Source organism: Thunnus maccoyii, chromosome 21 (assembly GCF_910596095.1).
Source record: "Thunnus maccoyii chromosome 21, fThuMac1.1, whole genome shotgun sequence".
Classification (NCBI taxonomy): Eukaryota; Metazoa; Chordata; class Actinopteri; order Scombriformes; family Scombridae; genus Thunnus; species Thunnus maccoyii.
The window spans coordinates 25,737,271-25,743,682 of NC_056553.1; the positions used below are offsets into that span (position 1 = coordinate 25,737,271).

At 38.3% G+C, this 6,412-nt stretch overlaps 1 long non-coding RNA gene across 1 annotated transcript; it reads right to left on the reverse strand.

Moving 5' to 3' along the window:
- Nucleotides 1-3,199: 3,199 nt before the first annotated feature.
- Nucleotides 3,200-6,021, reverse strand: LOC121887730. The gene is made up of 6 exons (XR_006093027.1): nucleotides 5,751-6,021; nucleotides 4,718-4,821; nucleotides 4,529-4,632; nucleotides 4,357-4,413; nucleotides 3,962-4,060; nucleotides 3,200-3,436 (listed from the first exon to the last, which is right to left on the reverse strand). It is a non-coding gene; the product is annotated as an uncharacterized LOC121887730 (long non-coding RNA).
- Between the last annotated feature and the right edge of the window lie 391 nt (nucleotides 6,022-6,412).

The window sequence follows — 6,412 nt, forward strand, 5'->3', positions numbered from 1 at the left end:
CAGTGAGACCGGGTCAATAGATGGGCTGCTGTCAGATGTCTGAACCGCAGGCAAGCATTTAACATGAAATCTGATGATGTGACTCAAAGAAAGCATGTAGATGATGAAAAGTAGTGGTCTGTGCATTGAGCCTTTGGATATCATAGCTTTCTATCACCTGTCCTCCTTGATTAACACAGTTTCTGTACTGTGCTTGGCTGTAAAACCTGATTGTAGGGATTCATAAAGGAGTCGATTTGTGGTGGAAAAGAGCATTTTGGGGTTGTGTTGTTGGTTACTAATGATGTTAGATTAATAGGTGGTTTTGGTCTGAGAGAGAGCTGCCTTGAAAGTTTTCATATGCTCTTTATAAGCCTCAGAGTGGACAGGCCAGGCCAGATTTTTGTAGAGCCTCTCAAGCGGAGTTCTAGGGTGTAGCGGGGTGCAAGATGAGAAAAACAGACGGTATGGATTTTATGGGCAACAAGAGAATCCAAGCTAGAGGAGAAGACTTTGTTGTAATGAGACACAAGGTCATCAGTTCTTCCTTTACACGCGACCGTTGCAGAGAGCACAAAACCATGATAACAGCCAAATTTCATTTTGACCTGTTATTAACTCAATCACTCAACCAACAAAACAGTTGAGTGCAGTAAAGAGAGGATTGTAACAATTACAATTACATTTTATTTCATTTGGCAGAGACTTTTATCCAAAGCAACATACATGAGAGTTGATACAACACAAGCAAGGACCTAGTCAGGAGAGAACAACACAAATAAGTGTGATAAAGCTACGTTCAGGTCCGATAGGATGCAGGTGCCAACAGGCAGTGCACAGAGGCAATGCATAGAGTGCATAGAAGTGGATAATAATTTTTTTTGAATTTATTTCTGAATTTATTTATTTTTTAATTTTATAAGTCCATCAGGTTTGGAGGTGTTTACGAAAAAGCTGGGTCTTTAGCTTTTTCTTAAAGATTTAGAGGGACTCTGCGGATTTAATGGAGTTTGGTAACTTGTTCCACCACCAGGGAACTACAGAAGAGAAGAGTCTGGCTAGTCACTTAGGGCCCTGTACTGGTGGTACTACCAGGTGCCTTTCATTGGAAGAGCGTAGTGAACGGGAGAGAGCGTAGACCTAAATGAGGGGTAGGTGGGAGCTGTTTGGCATTTAGATTAGCAGCCTCGAATAGTATTGACTATCAAAAAAAGACAGCATTTCAAAACCATGTCTTGGGCAGACAAGGCCAACAAATAAATCACCTCACTCTGACCTGCAGTTGTGGCTCCAATTGGACCAGTAAGTGCTGGAGATCTCCCTGGTGGTGTCAGAAAAAATTGATAAATAAACAAATTAATGGAAAGACAATGATTCATGATGCCAATACAATATAATAACCTCACCTATATGAGGATGAATTACAAGTCAATCATTATGAAGTTTGGCCTTTGTCATAACATTCAATATAAACTGAGGACCTTCTTCACAAAACACACAGAGTCAAATATGAATATGGCATTAGACAGATGCTTTCATTATTTGCCCACAGATCCACGCCCTGAAGGCTCTAACCACATTCTGTCAGTCACTGAGTCACTGTAAGAAATGTTTTCTACAGAAGAATAAAACAGAGCCTTTCCAAAAACAGTACCTGAACCTCCAGAACAACACTCTTTATCTTCGCTTTCAATTAGAGCTGACTTCTCACCAAGGAGCTGAACAGCTGACTTTCAGAGTAAGCCATTTAGAGGAAACCCGAATCGACTGACGGACGCTCCCATAGTGGAAAATGGAGAAGACAAAGTCAGATGTGAAGCAACTTCAAAACGTTAAGATAAACAAAAAGTAGTGAGAGAGCAGACTGAAGTGCCCCTTCTCTGTCTCCTAGTCATGTTTAGTTTTTGATACAATCTTTTTCTTCACTTGGTATATAAAAATTTTAATAGTTGTGGGTGATGATAAATGGTGAGTATTCAACCCGGGTTCATGTAAACATGAGATTGGTTAAATGTTATAACAATACTACTTTAATTAGATGCTTATACCCAGTTAGCACATATATATCGCTGCAACGTATTGGCGATGTAATCAAACTGTGTCGGGAAGATTTTTGGTCGTTTGCTCACTGCCCCATTGTCACTGAGATGTTGCTGCTCACTCTCTCCACAACATCTAGCTGCTCTCTCTGTGACTTAAACAACGGCAGTCTGTTATACCTCCTGTATGACCCTTATCCTCTGTCCTACATTTTGCAGATGCCCATGCAATAAAACTCTTTTTCAGCAGAAGAGAGTTTTGTTGCATGGAAGGTAGTCTGTTTATAGGCACATCAAATTACTTGAAATAGCTTTACTTAATAATTACTTAAAATGCTTAGATAATAATATAGATAATTCATTATATAATGACTTATCTAAGAAGATCACATACAGAAAATTACTTAGATAACTAACCTACTGTGGTATTACTCTATACTATACTGTATAACTATATAAAACTTTGTTTCAACATCTTACTTTTCAACATTGAATAAACTACAGATTGCCTTTCCTTTTCATTCTACACTGTACACAATTGGGCATTCAATTACAACCTAGTTTGCAACTGGATCAACATATGACAATACTGACTGAATCAGTGATTTACATATTCCATGTTTTAAATGCATTCCTCAGGTGTTTATCATATGTATGCAACTTGCTGTGTATAACTTGCAGTACTACTATTCCTATACCATGTACACAAATGTAAACATCTCTACATAACTCACTAGTAAAGCTTGAATGTGATCACATGGGACTCCCTGGAAAAAGAGATTATGGCACCTTCCTGAATAAATATGAGGGAAAGCAACTGTTTCAATTTCTGTTTCATAGATGGAAAGAAGGTCTTTTACAGACATAGTTAGACTTCCAAACTATTCTATCTGTAGTGCAGGAGTGGGATGTTCCACATTGTATGGGAGAAAAAAAGCACTGTATAAGATGCCAGAATGAAAAACGAAAACATAACCATACATATGTATTAGAATATATATATATACACATATATATTAGAATACACACACACACACACACACACATATATATATATATATATATATATATATATATATATTTTTTTTTTTTTTTAATTCAGAGAGGGAGGAACTGCTCAGGCGACAACAGTAAAACATTAAACTGTAACAAAACAAACAAAAAGAAGTTCCACTCCAGGCAATGATTGAAGGCCCCATTTATTAAAAATGGGGTGTGGGAAAACATAGTACAATGACTAAATCCTGACATTTTTTCCCCTGTGAATTCCTGAATGTTGTTAAAACAAAATTTTAAACTGTTGCTGGGCAGCAGTACATGAGAAGAAGGTGGCAGGCCAGACTCGGTGTTGGTCGGAGCAGCTTGAGGGTTGAAAACTGACGTGTAGCCACAGTGGTAGGCTGTTTCTGTGCAGCCACCTGGGAAAGAGCAGAAGGTTGTGGGGGGAATAAAAATAATCACAAAATGTTTTAAAAGAAAGGTTCTAACATCCATAATTACAAGATAATCTAACTAAATATATTAATGATTTAATACTTTCAGTTGCTAATAATTTTATATCATAATTTCTGCTCTTGGTACATGAGTCTGAGCAGCAGCAGTGGGCTTGGCGGTGGTCACATCAACTCTGTTGAAAGAGTTGAAAGAGAGGCTGCTGTGCAATGGCAGCCTCTCCCTGAGCATGAAACAGCCTGTCTCTCTGTATCATGATCCCAGGCTGGGGAGTCAAAATGGAGCACAAACAAATGTGTTTATTACAATCCAGAGAGAGAAAATGTTACAGATTTAAAAATATTGAAAACAGCAGAAGAGTTGACATGAGAGAAGGGGAGATGAGCTCAGACAGAAATGTTATTCAGTAATTAAAACAGGCTCCTGCTTCTCCTGGAAGCGAGGCGAGTTGCAGCATGATTGATGTGCTGCTTCACTTGTGAGCAACCTACCACATAGATGGGCAAAGTCTTCAGGGTGAGTGTGGCGGAGCAGTGAGAGCATCCTTCCTATTGTCCAGCTCACAACTTTGCACAATGTCCCTCCAGTTCCTGGTCAGATGAAGTTGAGGACAAATAAACTATTGCTGTCTCCTCCACTGATAGAAAGCAATATGGCTATTTTGTTCAGACATAGCCCCCTCAAAGTTACCGACCTGTAGCACCTAGCTTATCAAACCATCAGTATCTTCAAAAGAACAAACTGATTTGCCATGAACCCAGAAACACACACTACAATTAAATTTGAATTTGTGACAAACAATGAAAATAAAAGCTGTAAAATATGTAAACAGAGCTAACATGTTGTAATCACATAATTAAGTGTGTTTGCAGATGAGGAATTTTACCACATGATACAGGGATCTGGAAGTTGGAGTTTTGTTTGGGAGTCTGACTGAAGAAATCTGCCGGAAAAACAGAACCCAAAAAAGAGAGTATTTAACATTAAACAGGAGCAGCAAAAAAACAGTGACCAAAAAGTTTCAAAAATAAAAAAAAATTGTCTGAAGAATAGCTGACTTCAGTGGAGAGTTTAAAAAACCTCTCTGGACCTCCTCAGCCGTGCTGGACAAGTGCTGGATCTCACACATCACTTTCTGGTACTCCAGGTATAATGATCATTCCTGCAGAGAGGAATGGCAGCTGTCATGAATACAAATGAGTCTTTTTGCTTGCACTAACTGCTCTCACAAACAACACACATGGTACCTTGATAGTCGAGTTTGGCTAGCTCAGCTTGTAGTTGCTCCCTGCTGCTTCTCACAGCCTGCACGGAGTCCTGATCCTTCTTGTAGCCACTGTCCGTTGAGCCGCTGTTGAAAACACAAACAGAACACATAGGTGTCCTTGTAAAACCTTAAATTTTCTTAAATTGAATGTTCAATACAGTATATATTTGTCTAGTCCTTTTTATCTTACCTTATATAAATTGAATGTGTCACCAACAAGAAGCATTTCACCTTTCTTCACTTATCTGAAATCATTTTTTTTATATAGCTTGTTTGAGAATAAACCCTGAATATTGTGGCAGTATCCCACACTGATGCGTTTCAAGTTAAACAGATGGTAGTCTGGTCAGACCTGGTGACTATTGGCCAAACAGTTTGTACCAATATCTAATGCCAAATTGTAAATACTGAGTGTGCACAATGACAAATGGGTTAATTTGTTGAATATAGGCCACTTACCAATTGAGGATAATGGTGTAAAATCCCAAAATAGGCTAACATTACAGCTGCACTGCCGATTTATAGGCTATAGTTTGTTTCCCACAATAAGAAACATTAACTTACAAGGTGAATGCTTTTCTGAGCACAATTTAACTTACATAAATGGTTAGCATAGATAATAAACACATGTGAGTATTGATCAGTAAAATTGATAAGGCTTTTAGGAGGACATGTAACCTAATGTTAGCAGCTAAGTTAACTTAGCGGGCTAGCTAACTACAGCTAAGTTACTTTGGCTAACATTAGCGGCTAAATTTGTGGTCAATATGCTTCCTATGAAAAAACTAGCAAATTAGCAGCTAACTTTGTGGCCTAACATTACATGATACACTTTGGCTTCCTGGAAACAAAGTGCCAGAAATGTCATTGTCATTCACTGACCACTACATTAACAAGCTAATTTGGCTAATGTTAGCAAACTGTGGAGTTAGCATTTCACTTACCATTGGCATATGTGACTTACTCATATCACTTTTAACGTTATGCCTTTCAAATTTTGACTTATAATTTACCTTTAAAAGTTGTATGCAGAGTTGGAAAGAAATCCTGGAGGGCCGGTCACTCTGTGGTTCCACTTGAGTAGGCCAAAAACAAGAGCAAGATAGTTGTGTCATTTGGATAATACAGACACAATACACACACACGCACGCACGCACACACACACACACACACACACACACACACGCACACACACACACACACACACACACACACACAAACAGAGTCCTGGCGCCAGAGGAAAGTAAATGGCTGGGTATTTGGTTTTTATGGATGGGCCCCCCTGAAGCACCATTGCGACTCAACTATTGCTACGGTGACCAGATTTATTATAAATGATTATATTTATAATTAATTAATTATATTATAATTATTATTTTACTTAGATTTTTAAATTATGTGTTGTTATTTTGTTTTTATGCTATTATTGTTATTATGCAGTTTCATATTTCATATTTGAACACTGATTTGTAAAATATATAGCCAAAATAATGTAGGCAATGATGGTTGAATGAAACCTATTTGCAAACAGGCCCATCAGTTCTTCAGAACACTTGTGCGCCACTCCACCACATTTCTTGTCTTTGTATGTGTTGAGTTGTGGTGCTGCTCACTGACACTTGCTGGGTTTAGGTATGGAGTCATTAGCCAACACAGTTAAAGCGCTGACACAATG